This window comes from Oryctolagus cuniculus, chromosome 4, assembly GCF_964237555.1.
Source record: "Oryctolagus cuniculus chromosome 4, mOryCun1.1, whole genome shotgun sequence".
Taxonomy (NCBI): Eukaryota; Metazoa; Chordata; class Mammalia; order Lagomorpha; family Leporidae; genus Oryctolagus; species Oryctolagus cuniculus.
Genome location: NC_091435.1, coordinates 65,427,831 through 65,454,965, shown reverse-complemented (window position 1 = coordinate 65,454,965; position 27,135 = coordinate 65,427,831). Strand labels below are relative to the sequence as shown.

At 39.8% G+C, this 27,135-nt stretch overlaps 2 long non-coding RNA genes and 1 pseudogene across 3 annotated transcripts in view; 1 reads left to right on the top strand and 2 right to left on the bottom strand.

The window, feature by feature from the left end:
* LOC103350556 (uncharacterized) overlaps positions 1-27,135 on the bottom strand; it is a 318,919-nt gene that overhangs the window by 243,716 nt on the left and 48,068 nt on the right. The window lies entirely within an intron of this gene.
* The window catches only part of LOC138849486 (uncharacterized), a 78,583-nt gene that overhangs the window by 15,949 nt on the left and 35,499 nt on the right, over positions 1-27,135 (bottom strand). The window contains exon 2 of the long non-coding RNA XR_011388354.1: positions 3,063-3,168. This is a non-coding gene — a long non-coding RNA (uncharacterized lncRNA). The remainder of the gene's footprint in view (positions 1-3,062; positions 3,169-27,135) is intronic.
* LOC138849447 (protein VCF1 pseudogene) lies at positions 562-2,461 on the top strand (annotated as a pseudogene).

Sequence of the window (27,135 nt, the reverse complement as noted above, 5' to 3'; positions counted from 1 at the left end):
GATTACAGTGGCTTCCCCCCCCCCATAACTTCCTTCCCACCCTCAACCCTCCCATCTCCCACTCCCTCTCTTGTTCCATTCACATCAAGATTCATTTTCAAATATCTTTATATACAGAAGATCAATTTAGTATATATTAAGATTTCAACAATTTGCACCCACACAGAAACACAAAGTGTAAAGTACTGTTTGAGTACTAGTTATAGCATTAATTCACATTGTACAACACATCAAGGACAGAGATCCCACATGGGGAATAAGTGCACAGTGACTCCTGTTGTTGACTTAACAATTCGACACTCTTGCAATCTCCTAAAGTTGAGAATTTTAAAACTCAAGCATCATTTTCACCCTGTTTTTGCTCAGGATAACCAGAGATCTGTTCATTAAAGCCAAATTTTCAGAAGAGTGTATTGTAGGAGGGATTATTGCTGCTTTAATATTATAGAGGGTGGACCTTATGACACAGCAACTTAAGTCTCCACTTGGGATGGCTGCATTCCATAGCAGAGTGCCTGGTTTGACTCCCTACTCCTCCTCTTCCAAACAATTTTCCTACGAATGCCCATCCTGAAGAACAGTAAATGATGACTCAAAGATGTGGGCCCCTGCCATTCACATGCGAGGCATCAATGGAGTTCTAGGCTCCTGGCTTCAGCCCGACCCTGCCTTAGCTATCGTGGCCGTCCGGGGAATGAACCAGTAGGTAGAAGATATTTCTCAGTCTCTGACTTTCCAACAAACATGAAAATTAATAGAAGAATAAGGATGATAATAGTAATAATACTATAATAAGCTAGTCTACCTAGTAGTGTACATAGGGTTTAAGCTTCTCAGATGCTTCTTTCATTAGTCAGAATATTGAAAAAGGGTAAAAACTTTGTTATAGAGATGATGTTATCAATTGCCCATAGCTATGTAATAAATCACATCAAAATTGAGTGGCTTTAGCAATAGCCATATTGGCATCTCTCATTGGTGTCTCAGGCTGACAGGCAGAAATTGGGTGTTTCCTCAGTCCACAGAAAGTTAGCTGAGTCTGCAGTTACGCAGGGGCTCAAATGCACTGGAACAGACAAGATGACTCACTCTCCCGTTGACCATAAATACTGGCTTCCACTGTGGGCTTATCTGGGGCTCTAGACCAAAGCATCTCAGTGCTCATGCTGCTTATAGTCTGGCAGCTGCATTTGGAGGACCATATCATGAGAGTGTTCCAAGAGGAAAAGAATGAAAGCTGTCCTTTTAGAACCAGGACACGGAAATCTCAAACATTTTAGTGGCCAAAACAGTCACGGGGGTGGACATTTGATGTTGCAGCTAAGATATCTCTGAGACACTTGCATTCTATATCCGAGTGTCACTGTGAGTCCTGGCTCCACTGCTGAACCCAGATACCCACTAATGCACACCCTGGAAGGCAGCAGGAGATGACTTCAGTAATTGGATCCTTGTCACCCATATGGGAGACCCAAATTAAATTCCTACTTCCACGTGGCCAAGCCCTGGCTGTTGCATGCATTTGGGTTGTGAAACAGTAAAAGAGAGATTTCTTTCTTTCTGTCTATGCCTGCCAAATAAATAAAAATTTTTAGAAAACAGTCACATCTAGGCTGGCATTGTGACATAGTGGGTAAAGCCACCACCTGAAATGCCCAGATCCCATATTGGCTCTGGATCCAGGCCTAGCTGCCCCACTTCCATTCCAGCTCTCTGCTAATGGCCTGGGAAAAACAGCAAAAGATGTCCCAAGTGCTTGAGTCCTTGCCTGTCACATGGGAGACCCAGATGAAGCTCCCGGCATCTGGTACTGGCCTGGCCAAGCCCTAGCCACTGTGCTCATCTGGGGAGTAAACCAGCAGATGGAAACGCTCTCTCTTTCTCTCTCTCTCTCTTTCTCTCTCTCTCTTCTCTCTCCCCCTGTCTCTGTATCTCTGACCTTCAAGTAAACAAATAAATCTCTTTAAAAAAAAATCACAAACACACAAGGAGCCTAGATTCAAACAAAGAGATATAACTCTCTTCTTGAGGGCATGGGCATACAGTACAAGAAAAAATAACAGAGAAAGAGTACTATAGACTCCTTTTCACCAGCTGTCCTAAGCGAGCACCTCTGCACCCCCCAAAAAAGAAGGAATGACAATGAAGAGGAGAACCATCTCCCCCCCCCCCCCCAGACCAAATGGAGTAGCAGAAACCCTGTCTTACAGGATTCCTGGGACACAGAGTCTTCAACCAGTGACAGTGGTGGGAGCAGCAGCAGCAGCAGCAGCATTAACAGCCCAGAGCCAGTGGGCCTGAGATCAGCTTAAGCCAGACCATGGCCGGATCCAGCCCCAACACCCCTCTCAGCCCATGCCTGAGCAGTCTGATTGTGCCAAGGCCCTTACTTCCACATCAACCAGACCCTGAAGGAGGCCACTGCCACATCCTCTAGCACTGAGGACGGCCTCCAACATGATATGCTGCAGCTTCTTGCCTTCTGTGAAGGGACACTGCTGCACAGGTTTTTCAGCTTAAGATTTGTTTTAAAAAAAAATTGCACACACACAAAAAATGCCTGTTGGCTATTCTGCCTATATTTGAAATAACAGGTTAACAGCCAGTTGTTTACTTGTGGTTTTGCTACACTATTGTGATTTCAAAAGGGGCTCTGAAGCAATTTTTTATAAGATTCTTTTGAGGAAGAAATCAGGCCCATTTTCAGGAGTGCTATAAGGAAATCTCATCTGCATGTTCAATCCACACTATGTCCATTCAGACTGATTTCCAGATCAGTCAAGTGGAATTCTACTTTATGGAAAGGGGTCTTTTAAAAATGAGGGATCTTCAATTTTTTAACTCAATAAACTGGTAAAGAGTATCTAGTTTCCATTAAAAAAACATACTTTTTTCCCCAAATGTAGAAAGCTTGGTTCAGTCTTGCACTGAAGTTAACTGCCATCCTACCTCTTAGTACGTAGATGTTCTATTACAAGGACTCTCCTTTATAAGAGAACAACCTAAGCTGAGACTGTATACGTGAAGCGCACTCCCCAGGAATGGTCTCCCATCGTCTTTACCATATATTTGTATCTCCAGGGAGAATGTCTTTCAGACTCTTGGACACCCAGGTCACTTCCATGTCAGTGGTCCTATTGTCTGCACCGCGGACTCTAGTAGAAAACACTGCACAGTACCAAAAAAAAAAAAAAAAAGTACCAAAAGTTAAGAAATGCGTAGTGACTTTTGTGTTACGAACTTGTTCTATCAGAAGGTTATGTGATCTTGAGACGTCCACCTCAAGAGGTGATAGTCAAGCATGGATGAATGCTGAACTGATGTATAACTTAACAAGCACAGAGAAGCTCTTGTACAGGGATTCACTTTGTGCTTAAAGTAACCTCGAACGGGAACTAGGGGGCTACACTCCAACCTTGAAACTGGAAAGAGTGGTGTGGCTAGAAAAAAATGAGCAGAGTCCTCTTCAGAAGTGATGCAGTAGTATTTATTTAGAGGCAGATATGTTCCAATGCTAGTTGGTCTGAACAAGGAGCCAGCATGCATCATCAAGTTACCTGCTTGGGAGAGTGCTGGGCCGTCAACCTGCTATTGGATGTAGAGGAAAGTGCCTTTGAGTGTACCTGAAGCCTCCCACCTCCTCACACTCCCCTCCACTTGGAGTCCACACAGCACACACAAGGGAGCTGTGTGCCAACATTTGAAAAGGACTTAGGGAACAGCATGAAATTTGAAAATAAAGATTGTCCTAGGAAAAAAGTAAACACAGGCACTCCTTTCCATGCCTACTCCTCTAGCATGGATAAAACGTAAGGCTGGTTACCTGAGGTGGAGCCACAGCGTGAAGGGGAAATCCCAGCACAGGCCTGTGCTTATCCAGTGAGTGGATTCAGCAAGCATTTTTTCCCACTACCATATTCCAAATTTTAAAACCAAATGTTTTGGGCCAGCCTGTGACATAGTGGGTAAAGCTGCCTCCTGCAGTGCCAGCATCCCATATGGGCACCAGCTCAAGTCCCAGTTGCTCCTTTTCCAATCCAGCTCTCTGCTATGGCCTGGGAAAGCAGTATAATAAGACCCAAGTCCTGGGGCCCCTGTACCCATGTGAGAGACCCAGAGGAGGCTCCTGGCTCCTGGCTTAGGATCGGCGCAGCTCTGGGCATTGCAGCCCTCTGGGGAGTGAACCAGTGGATGGAAGACTTCTCTCTCTGCCTCTGCCTCTCTGTAACTTTGCCTTTCAACAATAAATAAATAAGTATTTTACAAAAAAAAAAAAAGATGCTTCATGAGAATCCTTAAAGGTCTGACGGCAGGGAATATGGAAGGGACACACTGCTAATATTTTGTCTAACAATAAAGCCAACAATAACTAAATGAATAAGAATACAAGACATTTGTGCTCTCAAACACACACAAACACAACACCATTCTGAAATACCCAGGAGAACTCCTGCTGGCATAATGGATGGTATTCTACTGAAACAAAATGTGTATGAACAAGAAAACATAAAACTTTTTTTTAACTTTTATTTAATAAATATAAGTTTCCAAAGTACAGCTTATGGATTACAATGGCTTTCCCCCCCATAACTTCCCTCCCACCCACAACCCTCCCCTCTCCTGCTCCCTCTCCCATCCCATTCACATCAAGATTCATTTACAATTCTCTTTATATACAGAAATCAATTTAGTATATATTAAGTAAAGATTTCAACAGTTTGCACCCACACAGAAACACAAAGTGTAAAATACTGTTTGAGTACTAGTTATAGCCTTAAATCACAATGTACAGCACAATTAGGACAATGATCCTACATGAGGAGTAAGTACACAGTGACTCCTGTTGTTGACTTAACAAATTGACACTCTTGTTTATGGCATCAGTAATCACCCTAGGCTCTTGTCTCGAGTTGCCAAGGCTATGGAGGCATTTTTAGTTCTCCGACTCTGATCATATTTAGACAAAGTCATAGTCAAAGTGGAAGTTCTCTCCTTCCTTCAGAGAAAGGTACCTCCTTCTTTGATGGCCCATTCTTTCCACTGGGATCTCATTTGCGGAGATCTTTCATTTAGGTCATTTTTTTTTGGCAGTGTCTTGGCTTTCCATGACTGAAATACTCTCATGGGCTTTTCAGCCAGATCTGAATGCCTTAAGGGCTGATTCTGAGGCCAGAGTGCTGTTTAGGACATCTGCCATTCTATGAGTCTGCTATGTATCCTGCCTCCCATGTTGGATCATTCTCTCCCTTTTTTATTCTATCAGTTAGTATTTGCAGACACTAGTCTTGTTTATGTGATCCCTTTGGCTCTTAGTCCTATCATTATGATCAATTGTGAACAGAAATTGATCCCTTGGACTAGGGAGATGGTATTGGTACATGTCACCTTGATGGGATTGAATTGGAATCCTCTGGCACGTTTCTAACTCCACCATTTGGGGCAAGTCAGCTTGAGTATGTCCCAAACTGTACATCTCCTCCTTCTCTTATTCCCACTCTTATATTTAACAAGGATCACTAAGAAAACATAAATCTTAAGGAAGCAACCTTTCATTTCCCACCTGAGTAAAAGTTATGGAAGATACTACTATCATCACCAGAGCCAAACTTCCCAAGTAAGAACAATCACACTGTTGTGCTAGCATTCAATGTTTTCACCCTACGAATAACATAAAGAATGGTCTCCATTCTATCCTGTATATTTTCTAAATAACATTTCTATTATGAGGCTAAATGGGCATCTTTTAAAACTTCTATTAGCTCAAGGTAATAATATCTTGTACTTCTCTGTTGTATTGCCATTAAAAGCAGCATTAGTGTAAAAAAAAAAAGTTTGTGTTGAAATCTTCACTTAATATATGCTAAACTGATCTTCTGTATATAAAGAGAATTGAAAATGAATCTTGATGTGAATGGAAGTGGGGAGGGAGAGGGAAAGGGGATGGTTGCAGGTGGGAGGGAAGTTATGGGGGGGGCCATTTAATCCATAAGCTGTACTTTAGAAATTTATATTCATTAAATAAAGGTTAAAAAAAAGTTTGACCTCTCATAAAGTATCAGAACAGATATATAACACAGGTGGATTCTTTGCAATGGTGTAAAAAGCAAGGCCTTTATTCCAGTTCCTAATATAATTCTCATTTCCATCTGAAACCTCATCAGCCATATCTTTCCCACTCACATGTATCAGCATTCTTGTCTTCTAAGACTCCACTAGAATCACCAATGATGCTCTGTTTATTGCATCCTAGGCTCACTTTCTCTCTTTTTTGTTTTAAAGATTTATTTATTAGGAGGGCAGAATTAAAGAGAGGCAGAATCAGAGAGAAAGATAGAGAAGTCTTCCATCCATTGGTTCACTCCCCAAATGGCCACAATGGCTGGATGTAGGCCAGTCCAAAGCCAGGAGCCAGGAGCCGCTTCCAGGTCTCCCACATGGGTGCAGGGGCCTAAGCACTTGGGCCATCTTCTACTGCTTTCCCAGGCCATCAGCAGAAAGCTGGATTGGAAGAGGAGCAGCCTGGACATGAACCAGCACCGATATGTGATGCTGGTACCATAGGAGGCAGCTTTTATCCACTACACCATAGTGCCAGCCCCCCTAGGCTCTTTATCTACACCTTCAACTCTTGAATGCTTTCTGATAAATAATTCCAAATAATTATCCATACCTTCATACATAATTACAGTTTCAGTCTATTCCTCAGCATCCATTTTATGCATTAGTTTTATGTTACTATAACAAAGAACTTGAGAGAATGCACTGAACAAGGAAGACTTCTTAATTTGGCTTATGGATTTGGCAGTTCATAGTTCAAGGTCACTGGACTCCATTGGTTTGGCTGTCTAGTGAAGAAACAGTTGAACATTTGTGGAAGAAATATCACATTTTGTGCCAGGAAGCAGAGAGAATGGCTGGGTCTGACTGAGATCTTACAACTAACCAACTTATGAAAACTAACTTCCAAGGGCATATTCCAGTATCCTAAGGACCTCCCACTAACTTGCCACCTAAACACAATACAATTAAATTTCTACCTACTTGGTATCCTTAATTTACAATTTATGGGTTTAAACTACAGTGTGAGTTTGGACGTCAAATCTTCTAAAAGCCAGAGCATAGTAGGTCAGAAAGTTCTTCAGGGAATAATTCCTTCTGAAAGATGAAACTAAGGGAATACCCAATGCACTTCAACACCTTGAGAGGACATTTAGGTAATTTGCAACATTTGTTGCATGGTTTAGCTGTCATTGTGTTTAACTCTTATCAAGAGGATGCCTGCAAGGAAATAGTGCCCATGCAGTAGTGAAAGAGAAGTAAATCTGAAAACTCCATAGCTGGAAATCTATCTATAGGTCTTGCCCAAAACTGACAAACCAAGAAATGAAAAACGGCATGTTATTTAGACATAGAAATATATCACTAAATAACCTATTAGAACTGGAAGTGAGAGAAAGGAGATTGATGGTTTTTATAACAAAGTTTGTAAGTAATACTTATTTGTCTCTTTAAATGCTGTGTTTATAATTTTGTTAATATTAATATGAAATAGCAATATGGCAAGTAGTTACATGTGGGGATTATGAATGTAAAGAAACAGGACACTAGAGAGTACCAACTTCCTAATGTGATATGAGTAGGTATTTATAGCATACTGTTATTTTGTCAATAGCAACACCATTCATAGCGTTAGTAAGTGCATAAACTCAAAATTGTGAAGGAGACATTGCTAAACCTTTAGCAGCATAATGATCAAAGCACAATTTCATTAAACTCACCAATTTGACATAATAATGTGAAAACTGACCAAATGTAGCCTATTCCAATTACTTTGTAATAGAATTATCCAACAAGCAAAAAATGATTCTATTTAAAATTACCTAATTGATCTCAGCTAAACTTTCCTATTAATATACTCACTCTACTCACACATGTTTCTTGGAGTAGGAGTATAAGATGAATGTCTGCAATGGTCCATTACTGAGTTTTAAGGGATATATGATTATATTTTTCCCAAACTAAACTATTACTGTGGACTGCATCTGGTACCAAAATTCTCAAAAATAAAATTCAGAGCTTCTGTACAGAAAGTAAGCCTTCAAACATTTGGAGAGTTGAGGCAATGTATATACACATACTATGATAGCAATTAGAAACATTTATCTGGTAGCGGCAAGATGGCGGAATAGGAAGGGAGCACACTGATAGTCTGGGGAGAGATAGTTTAATAAAAGTGGAGATACTGCAGGTTCAAGGAAGAGTAGGGGAGGAAACAGCAGAAGAAACTCTTCCGGAACGCGTGACTCACAGCGGAACTGCGTGGAGAGCGTGGGAGCCCACAGTTCGGGACACCAGCGGCAGACTCAAGACACCAGCTCTGGAACGCGAGGTGAGCCGAACCTCAATAGCCCGAGACACCGGCAGGCAAGCGGAGAGAGGAGACTAGAGGGAACGACCCCCGGTGGGGGGAAGTTCGCCAGGCTAGCTGGAAGAGAGAGAGAGAGAAAAAAAAAAAAGGGTGACTGGTACGGACATGGGCTTCTCTCTCTCCGCTCACCTCTCAAGGGCGAGCAAGACAAAGAGCAGGCGCCATCTTGGACATACGTCATAAGCAGAGTGACCTCAGGTCTGCACCGGCCCTGAGCCTAGCAGAAAAACCTGACTCTGGGCGGGGCGAATTAACAGGAGATTAGGACCTAGTAAATTTGTGGTGCTACTGAACTGAGACTGTGAAAAAAGAGACGGTGGGGGAGAGAACTCACGGAATTCACGTGAGCACTCTCCAGAGACGCTACAATTCCGTAACTTTGGCAACCCAGTGGGAGACTGAAGGAGAATTTGAGCCCACTCTGAGGGCCGAACAGATTCCCTGTGGGGTCCTTGGGAAAGAGCTTCCAATCTCTGGCTCCTGTGGGTATATCATTTGCCTGCTAACTACCTCCAACTTCTTTCAGCTGTGCAGAATTACTTCCCTTTTGAATCAAAAAAAAAAAAAAAAAAAAAAAGAAAGAGAGAGAGAGAGATTTAACCACGCCTAACCTGGGAGTGTCACCTTTGGCACACCAAACAGAGCTCTCAGGCCACACCCATCACAAGCCCTAAGGCTCCATCAAAAACAGATAGTCCACTTAATCTAGAGTCATAGTATAACAAGAAAAAGCACCACAGTGAAGAAACCAAATATCTCCAATATGCCAAATAACAAACGCAAAAACCGAGGTAATAAAAACAAGGAAGTCACCATGACGCCCTCAAATGAAAAAGACACCCCAATTCAAGATTATGAAGATGATGACATAGAAGAAATGCAAGAAGCAGATCTCAAAAAATTGATAAGAACATTAAGAAGTTCTCAAAAACAAATTCTTGAACTACACAAATCCTTAATGGACAAGATAGAAAATCTCTCTCGTGAAAATGAAATATTAAGGAGGAATCAAAATGAAATGAAACAACTAGTACAACAGGAAACTGTGATAGTGACTGAAGTGAAGAATTCAATAGATCAAATGAAAAACACAATAGAGAGCCTTACAAACAGAATGGGTGAAGCAGAAGAGAGAATATCGGACTTAGAAGACAGAGAACAGGAAAGGATACAGTCAGACCAAAGAAAAGAAGAGGAAATTAGAAATCTAAAACATATTGTCGGGAATCTTCAGGATACTATTAAAAAACCCAACATTCGGGTTCTAGGAGTTCCTGAAGGCATGGAGAGGGAGAAAGGATTAGAAGGCCTTTTTAGTGAGATATTAGCAGAAAATTTCCCAGGTTTGGAGAAGGACAGAGAAATCCTAGTACAGGAAGCTCACAGAATCCCTAATAAACACGACCAAAAGAGATTCTCACCACGACACGTTGTAATTAAACTCTCCACAGTGAAACATAAAGAAAAGATCCTAAAATGTGCAAGAGAGAAACGTCAGATTACTCTCAGAGGATCTCCAATCAGACTCACAGCTGACTTCTCATCAGCAACCCTACAAGCTAGGAGGGAATGGCGAGATATAGCCCAGGTACTAAGAGAGAACAACTGCCAGCCCAGAATATTATATCCTGCAAAGCTATCATTTGTGAATGAAGGTGAAATAAAGACTTTTCATTGCAAACAGAAATTGAAAGAATTTGTTGCCACTCGTCCAGCCCTGCAAAAGATGCTTAAAGATGTGTTACACACAGAAACACAGAAACACGGTCATCAATATGAAAGAAGGTAAAGGAAGGAAACCAAGGAAGGAAACCTCACAGCAAAAGATCACAGGGAATTCAAAGCATATATTAGAACTTATCTTTGGCAAATGGCAGGGCAAAGTTACCACTTATCATTAGTCACATTGAACGTGAATGGCCTGAACTGTCCAGTTAAAAGACACCGATTGGCTGATTGGGTTAAGGAACAAAACCCATCTATTTGCTGCTTACAAGAAACACATCTTTCCAACAAAGATGCATACAGACTGAAAGTGAAAGGCTGGAAAAAGATATACCATGCCAACAGAAATGAAAAAAGAGCGGGCGTAGCCATCTTTATATCGGACAACATAAACTTTAACACAAAAACTGTTAAGAGAGACAAAGAGGGACACTACATAATGATTAAGGGATCAATTCAACAGGAAGATATAACAATTATCAATGTATATGCACCTAACTACAGGGCACCCGTTTATCTAAAAGATTTATTAACGGACTTAAAGGGAGACTTAGACCCCAATACAATAGTACTGGGGGACTTCAATACTCCACTCTCAGAAATAGATAGATCAATAGGACAGAAGATCAACAAGGATAAAGTAGATTTAAACGACACTATAGCCCAAATGGATCTAACAGATATATACAGAACATTCAATCCAACAGCTAAAGGTTTTAATTCTTCTCAGCAGTACATGGAACCTTCTCTAGGATTGACCACATACTAGGCCATAAAGCAAGTCTCAGCAAATTCAAAAGAATTAGAATCATACCATGCAGCTTCTCAGACCATAAAGGAATGAAGTTGGAAATTAGCAACTCAGGAATCCCTAGAGCATACGCAAACACATGGAGATTGAACAACATGGTCCTGAATGAACAATGGGTCATAGAAGAAATCAAAAGAGAAATCAAAAACTTTCTGGAAGTAAATGAGGATAACAGCACAACATACCAAAACTTATGGGACGCAGCAAAAGCAGTGTTAAGAGGAAAGTTTATATCAATAGGTGCCTACATCAAGAAATTGGAAAGGCACCAACTAGATGAGCTTTCCGTTCACCTCAAGGATCTAGAAAACCTACAGCAAACCAGACCCAAATCTAGTAGGAGAAGAGAAATAATTAAAATCAGAGAAGAAATCAACAGGATTGAATCAAAAAAAATTACAAAAAATCAGCCAAACGAGGAGCTAGTTTTTTGAAAAAATAAACAAAATGGACACCCCATTGGCCCAACTAACTAAAAAAAGAAGAGAAAAGACCCAAATCAATAAAATCAGAGATGAAAAAGGAAATGTAACAACAGACACCACAGAAATAAAAAGAATCATCAGAAATTACTACAAGGACTTGTATGCCAGCAAACAGGGAAACCTATCAGAAATGGATAGATTCCTGGACACATGCAACCTGCCTAAATTGAACCAGGAAGACATTGAAAACCTAAACAGACCCATAACTGAGACAGAAATTGAAACAGTAATAAAGGGCCTTCTAACAACGATAACCCCAGGAAAAGATGGATTCACTGCTGAATTCTACCAGACATTTAAAGAAGAACTAACTCCAATTCTTCTCAAGCTATTCAGAACAATCGAAGAAGAGGGAATCCTCCCAAATTCTTTCTATGAAGCCAGCATCACCTTAATCCCTAAGCCAGAGAAGATGCAGCACTGAAAGAGAATTACAGACCAATATACCTGATGAACATAGATGCAAAAATCCTCAATAAAATTCTCGCCAATAGAATGCAACAACACATCAGAAAGATCATCCACCCAGACCAAGTGGGATTTATCCCTGGTATGCAGGGATGGTTTAATGTGCGCAAGACAATCAATGTGATACACCACATTAACAGACTGCAGAAGAAAAACCATATGATTATCTCAATAGATGCCGAGAAAGCATTTGATAAAATACAACACCCGTTCATGATGAAAACTCTAAGCAAACTGGGTTTGGAAGGAACATTCCTGAATACAATCAAAGCAATCTATGAAAAACCCACAGCCAACATCCTATTGAATGGGGAAAAGTTGGAAGCATTTCCACTGAGATCTGGTACCAGACAGGGATGCCCACTCTCACCACTGCTATTCAATATAGTTCTGGAGGTTCTAGCCAGAGCTATTAGGCAAGAAAAAGAAATTCAAGGGATACAAATTGGGAAGGAAGAACTCAAACTATCCCTCTTTGCAGATGACATGATTCTGTATTTAGGGGACCCAAATAACTCTACTAAGAGACTATTGGAACTCATAGAAGAGTTTGGCAAAGTAGCAGGGTATAAAATCAATGCACAAAAATCAACAGCCTTTGTATACACAGACAATGCCATGGCTGAGGAAGAAATTCTAAGATCAATCCCATTCACAATAGCTACAAAAACAATCAAATACCTTGGAATAAACTTAACCAAGGACGTTAAAGATCTCTACGATGAAAATTACAAAACCTTAAAGAAAGAAATAGAAGAGGATACTAAGAAATGGAAAAATCTTCCATGCTCATGGATTGGAAGAATCAACATCATCAAAATGTCCATTCTCCCAAAAGCAATTTACAGATTCAATGCAATACCAATCAAGATACCAAAGACCTTCTTCTCAGATCTGGAAAAAATGGTGCTGAAATTTATATGGAGGCACAAGAGACCTCGAATAGCTAAAGCAATCTTGTACAACAAAAACAAAGCCGGAGGCATCACAATACCAGATTTCAGGACATACTACAGGGCAGTTGTAATCAAAACAGCATGGTACTGGTACAGAAACAGATGGATAGACCAATGGAACAGAACTGAAACACCAGAAATCAACCCAAACATCTACAGCCAACTTCTATTTGATCAAGGATCTAAAACTAATTCCTGGAGCAAGGACAGTCTATTCAATAAATGGTGCTGGGAAAATTGGATTTCCACGTGCAGAATCATGAAGCAAGACCCCTACCTTACACCTTACACAAAAATCCACTCAACATGGATTAAAGACCTAAATCTACGACCTGACACCATCAAGTTACTAGAGAACATTGGAGAAACCCTTCAACATATTGGCACAGGCAAAGAGTTTCTGGAAAAGACCCGGGAGGCACAGGCAGTCAAAGCCAAAATCAACTATTGGGATTGCATCAAATTGAGAAGTTTCTGTACTGCAAAAGAAACAGTCAGGAGAGTGAAGAGACAACCGACAGAATGGGAAAAAATATTTGCAAACTATGCAACAGATAAAGGGTTAATAACCAGAATCTACAAAGAGATCAAGAAACTCCACAAAAACAAAACCAACAACCCAATTAAGAGATGGGCCAAGGACCTCAATAGACACTTTTCAAAAGAGGAAATCCAAATGGCCAACAGGCACATGAAAAAATGTTCAAGGTCATTAGCAATCAGGGAAATGCAAATCAAAACCACAATGAGGTTTCACCTCACCCCGGTTAGAATGGCTCACATTCAGAAATCTACCAACAACAGATGCTGGCGAGGATGTGGGGAAAAAGGGACACTAACCCACTGTTGGTGGGAATGCAAACTGGTCAAGCCACTATGGAAGTCAGTCTGGAGATTCCTCAGAAACCTGAAGATAACCCTACCGTTCGACCCAGCCATCCCACTCCTTGGAATTTACCCAAAGGAATTTAAATTGGCAAACAAAAAAGCGGTCTGCAGCCTAATGTTTATTGCAGCTCAATTCACAATAGCTAAGACCTGGAACCAACCTAAATGCCCATCAACGATAGACTGGATAAAGAAATTATGGGATATGTACTCTTTAGAATACTATACCGCAGTAAGAAACAACGAAATCCAGTCATTTGCAACAAAATGGAGGAATCTGGAACACATCATGCTGAGTGAAATAAGCCAGTCCCAAAGGGACAAATACCATATGTTCTCCCTGATCGGTGACGACTGACTGAACACCAAGAGGGAAACCTGTTGGAGTGAGGTGGGCAGTAAGGGAAACGGTGGCTAGATCAGCATAGCCCTGACTGTTAATGAACCATTATCCCTCTTAGCAGTTTTTTTTATCTGTTCTACTTAATATGACTGATTTAGTTCTGTAATTGATGCACAGTTATTCTTAAGTGTTGAAAATTAACTGAAATGTGATCCCTGTTGAACATGGGAGTGGGAATGGGAGAGGGAAGAGATGTATAATTTGGGACATGCTCAGGCTGACTTGCCCCATGTGGTGGAGTTGGAAGCATACCAGGGGATTCCAATTCAATCCCATCGAGGTGGCATGTACCAATGCCATCTCACTGTTCCAGGTGATCAATTTCAGTTCACAGTTGGTCATGGTGGAGGGACTGGGAGTCAAAGGGAGCACATAGACAACTCTAGTACCTGCTAACGCTAACCGATGGAGTAAATAAAGGGGAGAGTGATCCAACATGGGAAGTGAGATACTCAGCAGACTCATAGAATGGCAGATGTCCTAAGTAGCACTCTGGCCTCAGAATCAGCCCTAAAGGCATTCAGATCTGGCTGAAAAGCCCATGAGAGTATTTCAGGCATGGAAAGCCAAGACACTCTGGCAAATGATCTCTGTGAGTGAGATCCCAGTGGAAAAACAGGTCATCAAAGAAGGAGGTACCTTTCTCTGAAGGGAGGAGAGAACCTCCACTTTGACTATGACCTTGTCTAAACAAGATAAGGGTCGGAGAACTCAGAGGGCTTCCATAGCCTTGGAAACTCATGACTGGAGCATAGGGAGACTACTGATGCCATAGACAGGAGTGTCAATTGGTAAAGTCAACAACAGGAGTCACTGTGCACTTACTCCTCATGTAGGATCTCTGTCCTTAATGTGCTGTGCATTGAGATTTAATGCTATAACGAGTACTCAAATAATATATTTCACTTTGTGTTTCTATGGGGGTGCAAACTGTTGAAATCCTTACTTAATGCATACTAAACTGATCCTCTGTAAAAAAAAAAAAAAAAAAAAAAAAAAAGAAATTATCAATTCCCAACTTGACTCTCACTGGGATTAAACATGACAATAGGTCTGCTCTGATTTCATCATCATTTAAAAAAAAATCATCTATTATTTTTCACGTTATGTTTCTGTGTGGGAGCAAACTGTTGAAATCCTTACTTAATGTATACTAAGCTGATCTTCTGTATATTAAGATAATCGAAAATGAATCTTGATGTGAATGGAAGGGGAGAGGGAGTGGGAAAGGGGAGGGTTGTGGGTGGGAGGGACGGTATGGGGGGGAAGCCATTGTAATCCATAAGTCGTACTTTGGAAATTTATATTCATTAAATAAAAGTTTAAAAAAAAAGAAAAAAAAAAGAAACATTTATCTGTATAAATTCAGAGTGCTCACACTTAGTGAAGTCTAAGATGTTCGTCTGGAGAGAGACCAAGATTGCAGAATAGGGAGGGAGCTTACTGCTCAAGTCTGGAAGGAGATAGTTTTAAAAAACGTGCATGGAATGAAATCTCAGGAAAGAGTTAGGGAGAAAATGGCAGAGGAAACTCCATGCAAATTAGAGGGACACTGTAGACTTCCATGGAGGGCATGCACATGTGGACATGCACAATTCAGGACCACAACAGCTGTGAGCCTCAACACTAGCCTTGGAAAGTGATGTGAGACAAGACTGCAGCAGCCCAAGCCACTGGTGATAAAGCTGCATGAAGAGCCTGGTGTGAGTCTGACTTGGAGTTACATCTCACCAACAAAGATACCACAGACTGAAAGTGGAAGGATGAAAAAAGATATTCTAGGCTAACAGAAACCAAACAAAAAGCTGGTATAATCATCTTAATATCTGAAAAAATAGGTTTTAACACAAAAACTGTTAAAAGAGATAGTGAAAGGCACTATTTAATAATTAAGGGATCAATTCAACAGAAAACGTAACTATGTATATGCACCTAATTATAGGGCACCAGGCTATTTAAAAGAAATGTTAAGGGATCTAGAAGGAGACAGACTCCAATACAATAATAATGGGGCACTTCAATACTCCACTTTCAGCAATGGACAGATCAACCATCAGGAAATCAGCAAGGAAATAACAGAGTTAATTAATATTACAAACTGTACCTAGTGGATATCTACAGAATTTTTCATCCTACAGTTGCAGAATACACATTCTTCTCACCAGTGCATGGAACTTTCTCTAGGCTAGACTACATGCTAGACCATAAAAGAAGTCTCAGCAAATTAAAAAAAAAATCATACCATGCATCTTATTTTACCACAATGGATGACTGGAAATCAGCAACTCAGGAATCTCTATAACATATGCAAACACAAGGAGACTGAACAACATGCTCCTGAATGAACAGTGGGTCATAGACAAAATCAAAAGATAAATCAAAAAACTGTTGAGGAAAAGTTTTTTTTTTCATATTACTTGTTGAACTCTTTACTTAGTATAGAGTTAGTATTCTCTGTATACAGTTAGTTAAAAATAAATTTTAGTAAAAAATAAGAATGTGAATAGGAAAGAGAGGAGGAAGAAGGCGGGGAGTGCAAGTGTGAGGCTGGGTATGGTGGGAAGAATCACTATGCTCCTAAAGTTGTACGTATGAAATGTATGAAGTTTGTATACATTAAATAAAAGGTTTCTGGAGAACAAAAACACAAAATTTAAGAAAAAAAGAAAACAAAAAGATGCATTTGTGTATATGTTAATGGCAAATTCTAATGTTAACACATGATTAGTGTTTGTTTTATAAATAATTTTAAAAACATGAATGTTAATAATGAAAATATAAGGCCAAAATTAATTTTACTGTCATCCCTCAAAAAAGAAAACATAATTGAATACACAAATATATATTTTCAGGGATTGGGCCTGATTTTTGTTTTTAACATATGGATATAGGGCCGGCGCCACAGCTCAACAGGCTAATCCTCCGCCTTGCGGCGCCGGCACCCCGGGTTCTAGTCCCGGTCGGGGCGCCGGATTGTGTCCCGGTTGCCCCTCTTCCAGGCCAGCTCTCTGCTGTGGCCAGGGAGTGCAGTGAAGGATGGCCCAAGTGCTTGGGCCCTGAACCCCATGGGAGACCAGGAGAAGCACCTGGCTCCTGCCATCGGATCAGCGCGGTGTGCCGGCTGCAGCGCACCGGCCGCGGCGGCCATTGGAGGGTGAACCAACGGCAAAGGAAGACCTTTCTCTCAGTCTCTCTCTCTCACTATCCACTCTGCCTGTCAAAAAAAATAAAAAATAAATAAAAATTTAAAAAAAGAACTAGATTGGGAATCATAATTCATATTCACACTCTGTGGACACTCCGTAGAACAATGCTTATTGATTATGAAGATTTTGATGGCATAGATGCATGTGAATAGTTTGAACTGAACCTCTTCATAAACTGTGAGTCAAATTAATTGAGCTTTCTAAATTAATATCGTATTTAAGTATTATATTTTTATAATATAATATATGCTATTTTAAATATCTATAAGCAAACAAATAAATCACAAATTTTGGGAAAAAGAAAATAAGCCAGGGAAAAAGTAAAGACCACAAATGTATAACATATCAGCTTCTTCAAGGTCACTTAATGGTACTCCTTAAGGAGACACTGTGGGCTGCTGGGAATGTCCACCTTATGTGAAATTCCTACAACAGACACAACTCATTCCAATGAGTTTGTCATCCAATCTGATTACAAATACCAAAGGGCAGGTAAGTAAATGCAATGTTATGAAGAACCAAAACAATCTAGTACATATTAGTTTTCTGATAGTCTATCAGTGGAAAGTGATAAGGATTAAGATTTTTAACATCTAGTTTCTCATTCAAGCTCTATTAGTTTTAAGACATGTGTTGTTAGGCAATCTGGGCATGCTTACATTTTATGATTTGATTATTTTACTGAAAAGTTATTTAATGAGATATCTCTTTATGTCTGGCAGAAGTAACTCATGTGAGTGGATGGGCAGATAATGGTGCATGAGAAGGGGCAATCTTAGGGGAAACATGAGCTTCATGAGGACAATGGTATGTTACCAACTGCTCCACTTCTGACCCAACTCTCTACTATGGCCTGGGAAAGCAATAGGAGAAGGCCCAAGTCTTGGGCGCCCCTGCACTGACACGGGAGACCCAGAAGAAGCTCCTGGCTGCTGGCTTTAGTTCATCCCTGCTCCAGCCATTGCACCCATTTGAGGAGTGAACCAGCAGATGGAAGACCTCTCTCTCTGTCTCTCCTTCTCTCTCTGACTTTCAAATAAATAAATAAATCTTTAAAAAAAAGAAATCTAGTTAAGAAATGGGCTAAGGATATGTGGAAACATTTTTCAAAAGATGAAATACAAATGATAGGCAGACAAATGAAAAGATGCTCAGGATCACTAGCCATCAAGGAAACGCAAATAAAAAACACAATGAGGTACCCCTCCACCCCAGTTAGGATGGATGTCATCCAAAAATCAAGTATAACAAATGCTGGTGAGGATGTAAATAAAAAGGTACATTAGTACACTGTTGTTAGGAATGTTAACTAATACAATCATTATGGAATACAGTATGGAGATTCCTCAGAAATGTGCAAATAGATCTGCCATATTACCCAGCTATTCCACTTCTAGAAATTTACTCAAAGGAGATGAAACCAGCATATAAAAGAGCTATCTGTACTGCCACATTTATAGCAGCTCAACTCACAACAGCTCTGATATGGAATCAACCCAAATGTCCCTCAACTGATGGCTGGATAAAGAAATTGTGGTATATATACACAATGGAATACTACTCAACCATAAAGAATAATGAAATCCTGTCTTTCACAATAAAGTAGATCTAACTAGATACCATAATGCATAGTAAAGTATGCCAATCCTTTTTTTTTTTTTTTTTGACTGGCAGAGTGGACAGTGAGAGAGAGAGACAGAGAGAAAGGTCTTCCTTTTGCCGTTGGTTCACCCTCCAATGGCTGCCACGGCCAGCACACTGCGGCCAGCGCACCACGCTGAACTGATGGCAGGAGCCAGGTGCTTCTCCTGGTCTCCCATGGGGTGCAGGGCCCAAGCACTTGGGCCATCCTCCACTGCCTTCCCAGGCCACAGCAGAGAGCTGGCCTGGAAGAGGGGCAACCAGGACAGAATCCGGTGCCCCGACTGGCACTAGAACCCGGTGTGCTGGCGCCGCAAGGCAGAGGATTAGCCTATTGAGCCGCGGTGCCGGCATATGCCAATCTTAAAAAAGACAAATATCATATGCTTTCCCTTATTTGTGGTAACTAAGATTAATATGCAGAGTAAAAAATGTAATGTACATGAGCAAAACTAATGTTTTGAAATTTGATTATTACTTACATCTCCTGTCTATACTATTAAGGAACAGTAGGTTTTCTTATTACTTGTTGAATTCTTTACATAGTGGAATGTTAAGCTTGTGATTATAAAGTAAATTGAAAGTATGTTGTTGGAAAAATTAAAAGAAAAATAAGAAAGGATGGGGGCAGGAGTGAGCAAGAGAGGGAGGTGGAGGTACATATGCGTTGTATCATTATGCTCTTAATACTATATATATGAGGGGGCTGGCACTGTGGCAAAGCAGGTAAAGCAGCCACCTGCAGTGCCAGCATCCCATATAGGCGCCAGTTCAAGTCCTGGCTGCTCCACTCTGAACCAATTCTCTACTATAGCCTGGAAAAGCAGTGGAAGATGGCCCAAGTCCTAGGCCCCTGCACCTCATGTGGAAAGACCTGGAGGAAGCTCCTGGCTCCTGGTTTGGGATTGGCACAACTCACAACTGGCACAATTGTGGCCAATTGGGAATGAACTGGCAGATGGAAGACCTCCCTCTCTTCCCCTCCTTCTCTTTCTGTGTAACTCTGACTTTCTAATAAATAAATCTTTTTATTTTTATTTTTGACAGGCAGAGCTAGACACTGAGAGAGACAGAGAGAGAGTTATAGACAGTGAGAGAGATAGAGAGAAAGGTCTTCCTTCCGTTAGTTCACTCCCCAAATGGCCACTACGGCTGGCGCTGCACCCATCCGAAGCCAGGAGCCAGGTGCTTCTTCCCGGTCTCCCATGTGGGTGCAGGGTCCAAGCACGAGCTGGACTGGAAGAGGAGCAACTGGGACTAGTACCTGGTGCCCCGACTGGGACTAGAACCCGGGGTGCCGGTGCCACAATAAGAGGATTAGCCAAGTGAGCTATGGCACCGGCCAATAAATCTTTATAAAAAACTATATATATTAAATACATGAAATTTGTTCCCTTTATAAAAGTTAATTAAAGAGAGAATAACATTTTAAAAGAAAAAAGAAGTTATCCTTCTCTCTTTTCACTCCTCAGCTTGCTTTGGGATCCTCCAGATCTGCCCACAAAAGGAAGCTGTGAATTTATATACGAATTATAAGATGCTAAGCACATTCACAGCTCCACAAATTCAGTGCACATCATTTTCATGTCAGTACAGTCTTTCCTACTAATTTATCCACAGGACTAATGGCATCCATTAATTTTCAGCATAAACTATTCAGAAGTTATGTTGCTTTAGTTTCCAATCTAGTGACACACTTGAAAAATGTGCTTCCACTGATCACAATAAAAGAATTAGTTCAACATTGCAGTGAAAACTGTTGCACACACTTTGACATCTATGCATTTATAGCATGTACTAAATTTTAGGTTAAGTGTTATATTTCCCCTTTAAAAGTTTGCAACCTTCTGCACCCTTGTGATTTATGATATTCATATCAAGTAAAATAAAATGTCTGTAACAACTCAGAATTACCAGGAACCTTTCTTTTCAGTCAAAAAAATATATATATAAGAATAGTTCTATTTATAACAGTTTGCAATTTAAAATGACATCATGTACAAAATCCATGAAATTGAAAAGCTAGCTATCCTTGACACATGCAAAATGTCATAGATGATTTCTCAAACTGAGAGTTAAATTGTGCCAGTATAATTAGATATGTGTAATACATGATCCATGCAGGTAAATTGCTTCACTCCCAATTAATACTTTTGTGCCAAATTCTATTGCTCTTAAATTATTCATATGTGTTTTTGAAAGTACCAGAATCTGTTCTAGTTCATTTTTACACAGGTTGGGTCTGACACTGGGGAGTTTCCTTTTGCAAGGAATTTATACAGTGATTTACAGCTGCAACAAGCTCAACAATATGGGGCAAGCAGCCATCGTATTTCACTATCACATAAAAAAGTTGTTTTTGTACCTTGGAAAATATTCAGCAGATGTCCAATCTGAGTTTTCTAACTTAAAGCCAAATGCAAGTGACTGAAATCAGCCATCAAAAATATTCCTGATTCTCCCTGACCTCATTTTTATTCCCAGTGCCATGACTCTGATTTGATGCTATTTAACCCATTTATGAGTTACAACATTTCTTTAATTCAGAGTAAAAGCAATCCTTGCATTAACTTGTCTTGTGCCCAATCCTGATTTAGCAGTGACTGATGTCATCATATTATTATCTACCTACTACATCATTCTCTTAAAAACTTTTCAATCAATGCCAAGATGATACACAGATTCTAAACTTTGTATTCAGTGCCCTCTAAAACCCTGTCATTGTTTCAATCAACCTTTCTGCTGTCCAACACAAGCTCTATTTTTATTCAGACTTACTGTATTGTGGGTACCTGCATGTATGATATTTATACTAAGTAACTATCATTATTTACCAACAAACCTATGGAAGTTTTTATCCTCATTACCTATCCTATGCTTTATATTTTCATGTCCCATTTTCTAAGTAGAGCTTTTGATAACCATTCCAAGCGTCAGTAATTACACCAAGCTCTGATTTCCCTTTGTCTTTGTTTTCTGTACTGAATAACTTTAAAATGACAGCATTTTCATTGAATTACATATAAGTATGTCTTTATAGCAAAACTATATGTGCTTCAAAGGAAGAGTTCTGCTTTAGTTCTCATTTGGTTTTTCCTACATGCCTCATGTATTATATCTCCGCACATGGTAGAGACAGAGATGTAGATATAGATATATAGATTAATAGATATGTAGACACAGATATATAGACACATAGATAAAGGGATGCAAGAGAAATTACTTACTCAATGTGATACATTAATCATTATATGTATCCATTATATTGATATTAACCAATGGAACTTATACATAATTATTGTGACATATTAACTCATCATCTTAATCAAGTTGTTCCACTTCTCTTTGATACTGTTTCCTCATACAAAAAAATGGAAATGATAACTGTATTTCCTTATTGACATATTATGAGCATTGAACAAACAAAAGGATTTAGAATAATACCTAGCACATAGAAAGCATTCACGGTTTTATCACCAAAATATTTTCCTCCTTCTCCTACTCTTTCTTATTTTTATTCTCTTTCTTTCATCTTCTTCTACTTCCATTTATTTGCCTTGTCAATTAGAAAAGATTATTCATGTACTCACATTTTCATTTATTCATTCATTTAGTCAGTCAACAAATGTTTGTCTTCTTTGTGTGGCCCACTTGGGCTGTATCTAGTGCAGTTATTTTCAAACATTGCTTTCAGAGTCCTCCATTTCTCTCATAAAGGAAGTTGGGTGCCAAGAAAACAGCTCCAAGCCACCTTAGCTCTAAGTCAATCAAAGTAGCAAAGTTCTAATCTGCATTATACATATGCAACTACTTCATAAGTCTGGAAAACAATATTCTTATGCATGAACTCAACCAGAAATACAAATGCTCTCATAAGTTCTGTAGTTCACAGCTCTTTAAGACTCTATCATAAACACTCCTCCCCTAACTTCAGTGCACAGGTTTGTACTGAAACCTTGCTCTCCAAAAAAGTTCCTTCACTATTTTTTAACAGGCAGAGTTAGACAGTAAGAGAGACAGAGAGAAAAGTCTTCCTTCCATTGATTCACCTCCCAAATGGCCGCTACGGCCAGCGTGCTGCACCAATCCGAAGCCAGGAGCCAGGCGCCTCCTCCTGGTCTCCCATGAGGGTGCAGGGTCCAAGCACTTGGGCCATCCTCCACCACCCTCCGGGGCCACAGCAAAGAGCTGGACTGGAAGAGGAGCAACCAGGACAGGACTGGCGCCCCAACTGGGACTAGAACCTGGGGTGCCAGAACCGCAGGCGGAGGATTAGCCTAGTGAGCCACGGCACCGGCCTACCTTCACTTTTTTTAAAAGATTAATTAATGTTAATTGAAAGAGTTACAGAAAGAGGGAGGGGGGAAGGGAGAGGGAGAGGGGGAGAGAGAGAGAGAGAGAGAGAATCTTCCACACACTTGTTCACTCCCCAGATGACCACAACAGCCAGCTCTGGGCCAGGCAGAAGGCAGAAGCCAGGATCCTCTTCCAGGTCTCTTATATGGGTAACAGGGGCTCAAGTACTTGGGCAATCCGCTGCTTTTCCCAGACCATTAGTAAGGAGCTGGATTGGAAGTGGAGCAGATGAGACACAAACTGGAGCCCATACAGGTTGCCAGCATTGCAGGCAGCAGCTTATCCCATCAACCACAGTGCTGGTCATCCCCCTCTTAAGTTTTTTATACCATGTCCTTTTTTCCAGATTTCATTTTATGATTATGAAAGCCAGTCACTGGAATATGGGATTCCATATGAGGAAGTAATTTTATAGAATAATTATTAAACAATTTTTATTCTCCCCTATATAGCCCAGATTGAGTCAAAATAAAAAATTTTATACAAGTCACAATGAGCACAAATCACAATTGCCTAGTCTGACTCATATATAACAGAAAATTTATTATCTCAACAGTGTCACTCATCCTCTTTAACTTATGTGTTCCCTGAACAAATATGAAAATAACCCTCTTCAATGTTATTTTAAAATTAAGCATAAAATATATATTTTGATGAATTGATAGTTTCAGTATATATGATTACATATTTTCAATGTGTGTCGTTAGTTTAACTACCAAATATTCTTCCACTAGCTTTTGTGTATATTCAGTTGTGGACAGTTTCCACACAAAGCCTTAAATTGACATACAACAAAATCGTAAACACTCTTTTTTAAATTACACATTCTTTTCACCATGAATCTGGAAACCCACTAGTTCTGCATACAAATAAAAGCCAATGTCTCATAAATAAATAAAATAGGTTTTTCCTCGATATTTAATGTAATGCTGCCTTAGTGATTAAAATATAAATTAATGCTCCATTAATAATAAAACATTAATTTTAATTTCTCCTGTTGTCTAATTTTTGAAAGGTCTTCTTTCTATAATAGATTATATCATAAATGTTTTGAAGAGGCCATTTAATTAATTCCCTACCTGAAAATAATATACCTGTTGCTATACTAGCCATGAATGCAGTTATCTTTTATTTTAATTAAATTTATCATTTTAAGTATATACTTTTTTGATTGATGACAACAACTACATTTATTTTGACTTAGATTAAGAAGCAAAAGTAAAGATGAATTTTTCATCAACTTATGTAAAAATAAGATTATGTAAGCAATTAACCAATAGTATTGCATCTTAAGAAAGCCAGGATGGCTGAACAACAAGAAGCTGCACTGACCTCAGCCACATAAAGATACCAGAAAAACAAAGGAAGAACCACACATTTCCATGAGACTGATTGAGAGAAATTTGTAGTGGAGAATGGACAGAAGAGAGACTCCATTGGACAGGAAGGAAGGAAGACAGACTACCTGTTGTGCTGTCAATCACTCCTATAAATACCATACTGGTTCCTGACGGGGAAGTGCCATCTTGCCTGGGAAAGCTGAAAGAAGGTTTCGATGGTCCCCATCACTGATGGTTTTGACTGAAGAATTCCATGGTCCCCACTGGCTTCAAGTTCAGCTTGCAACATTGGTGGATATCTAGAGAACTACATAATTCCATGAGGGAAGGTCATATTGCCTCTCTTCCCTAACCCCCACCAAAAAGCCAGAATAAATGTGTTGTGTCAGAGATGTAGCTGAACTCTGCTGAGTAAGGGAACAGTGGACAGTTCCAGCACTAGCAAAAGCTACTTGGGACAAGGAACAGGGCAATTTGCAGGGTAGAGACTGGACCCCCTGAACCCTTTGACTGTGGGAGTTCTGGATATAGGTCACAAGCTTAGAGGATGCTGCATTGCTCCATGCATGCACTTGGTGTGACTACAAGGACTGAGAGCTCTCTATATGGTGAGGAAAGATCTCATGGAGGGGTCAGTAACACACTAGAGGGTGCATTGGTGCTCTGGGTATTCACTGAAAAAAACAGACATTCCACTAAACCACAGAGGCATACTTCAAAGATAAAAGCCATCAGTGGAAAAAAGAACAAGTAGCTACACAAATGTCTAAAAATAAATACAGAGATTCAAGAAACAATAAGGAAGATAACATGACCAACCCAAAGGAACACAACACTTTAATATTAGAATGAAGATGAAAATATTTATGGAATGCCTGAAATGGAACTAAAAAGATTAATTATAGGATTACTCAAAAGCAGTCAGAAGCAAGTGCATGAATTAAAGAAATTCTTAAACAAAATGAATGAAAATGTTACCCAAATAAAAATGAATTAGAAATGAAGAATTCGATAGATCAAATTAAAAAAAAATGTGCTGAAAGTGTTAAGTACAGACATGGTGAGCCAGAAGAAAGAATACCCAAGTTAGAAGGCAAATCTTTGGACATTTTTCAATCAGAACAAAAAAAAGAAGAAATTAGAAAAATTAAAAACAGTGTTAGAGACTTATGGGATATTATCAATGACCCAACATATGTATCTTAGGAGTTTTGGAGGGTGTGGAAAGAGAAAGTGGATTAGAAGGCCTATTTAGTGAAATGATTACAGAAAACTTTCCCAATTTAGAGAAAGAAAGGGATGCCAAAGTACAGAAAGCACAGAAAACTCCTAATAGACAACACCAGAAAAGACCTGCACCATGACACATTGTAATCAAACATTCTGCAGTGAAACATGAAGAAAATATTCTAAAATGTGCATGAGAGAAATGACAGATTACTATCAGAGGATCTCCAATGAGACTCACAGCTGATCAGTGACAACTAACCGAGAACCAAAATGGAAACCTGTTGAAGTGAAATGGACACTATGAGAAACAGTGACTTAATCAGCCCTTGTCCTGACTGTTGAGGAACAACTTAATATTTATCCCTTTTAGTATTTTTTTGTTCTACTTAATACTATTCGTTGAACTCTTTTTTTTTTTAACTTTTATTTAATGAATATAAATTTCCAAAGTACAGCTTATGGATTACAATGGCTTTCCCCCCCCCATAACTTCCCTCCCACCCGCAACCCTCCCCTTTCCCTCTCCCTCCCCCCTTCCATTCACATCAAGATTCATTTTCAATTCTCTTTATATACAGAAGATCAGTTTCACATATAGTAAGTAAAGATTTCCACAGTTTGCACCCACATAGAAACACAAAGTGAAAAATACTGTTTGAGTACTAGTTATAGCATTAAATCACAATGTACAGCACATTAAGGACAGTGATCCTACATGAAGAGTAAGTGCACAGTGACTCCTGTTGTTGACTTAACAAATTGACACTCTTGTTTATGGCATCAGTAATCACCCTAGGCTCTTGTCATGAGTTGCCAAGGCTATGGAAGCCTTTTGAGTTCACTGACTCTGATCATACTTAGACAAGGTCATAGTCAAAGTGGAAGTTCTCTCCTCCCTTCAGAGAAAGGCACCTCCTTCTTTGATGACCTGTTCTTTCCACTGGGATCTCACTCGCGGAGACTTTTCATGTAGGCTTTTTTTTTTTTTTTTTTTTTTTTGCCAGAGTGTTCTAGTAGTATTGGTTGAACTCTTTAATTAACACACAATTATTCTTAGGTGTTTAAATTTAACTGAAAAGGGATCCCTCCTAAATATAAGAGTATGAATAAGAGAAGGAGGAGATGTACAGTTTGGCACATGCTCAATCGGACTTGCCCCAAACGGTAGAGATAGAAACGTGCCAGGGGATTCCAATTC